Below are 1,282 nucleotides of genomic sequence, written 5' to 3'. Positions count from 1 at the left end.
TTCAAGTCACATGCTCTCCCAGCTGAGCCAGCCAGGCACGCCCGCCCCCCGTGCTAAGAAATAAATGTGTGTATGTGTATGTACATATACATATGTAAAAGCATATCTATAGATATACAGTTGACCCTAGATAGGGGTGCCAATCCCTGCGCAGTCGAAAATCCACGTACAATTTTCCACTCCTCGAAACCTAACTACAAATGGCCTACTGTTCACTGGAAGCCTTACCAATAACAGAAAGAGTCCACCAACACGTAATGTGGATGTGTATTATATACCGCATTCTTACCATAAAGTAACCTAGAGANAGCAAGACAGAGAGAGACAGAGCATGAGTGGGGGAGGGGCAGAGAGAGGGAGATACCGAATCCGAAGCAGTCTCCAGGCTCTGAGCTGTCAGCACAGAGCCCGACGCAGGGCTTGAACCCATGAACTGCGAGATCACGATCTGAGCCAAAGTCGGACACTCAACCGACTGAGCCACCCAGGCGCCTGTCTCTTCAGTCTTAACCCCGCCATCCTGACCCGTGAGGGCTGCCACTTTGGCAAGCCCTGGAAAACACACTGACCAAGTCATCGGCTGGGCCCCCGTGCCTCACTCGCAAGCAAGTTGAGCCCTTGGCTGAGACCCCACCAAGGTCAAGGGCAAAGGACCACATTCTCATTTAAACAGGTATTTCTTACTGTTGACTCTCCCCTGCCTTTGCCTTAGTTTATTTTTACTGAGCTTTGGGAAGTCAGCTCAAGAGCCAGTTCTTCAGAGAAACCTTCCCTGCCTGGGCCAGGTTCCTGTGTCATATGCTTTCCTAATACTCAATTGTTAGTCATCATAATTTGTCAATACAGGTTTGTTCGTTGACTAGTGGGACTAATATGAGTCTCTCCCAATGGACTTTAAGTTCCATAAAGGCAGACAGTATATTTTCCTCACCACAGTATATCCCCAGTGTCCAGTGCCATCCTGGCACTTTCAGCAAATAATTGTTGAAGGAATGAGTGAGAACTTGTTTTTTTTTTTCATACCTCCCTGCTATTAATTAGCACCTCAGGTTGTACTTCCAGTTTTTTCATCTAATTGCATTCATCCCTATTACGTTGCTCTTGCCAGTTGTTCTTTTTGGGTAGAGTCTATCTGTACTACGTTGTTATGCCTCTCAGACCTACGTTTTTGGGTTTTTTAAAATAAATTTTTAAAGTATATTTTCAGAGAGAGACAACACGAGTGGGGGAGGGGCAGAGAGAGAGGGATGGAGGGAATCCCAAGCAGACTCCGCACTACAGG

This window comes from Crocuta crocuta, unplaced genomic scaffold (genome assembly GCF_008692635.1).
Source record: "Crocuta crocuta isolate KB4526 unplaced genomic scaffold, BGI_CrCroc_1.0 scaffold394, whole genome shotgun sequence".
NCBI lineage: Eukaryota > Metazoa > Chordata > Mammalia > Carnivora > Hyaenidae > Crocuta > Crocuta crocuta.
The sequence above is the reverse complement of the archived record's forward strand: the minus strand, read 5'-3'. Positions refer to the sequence as shown.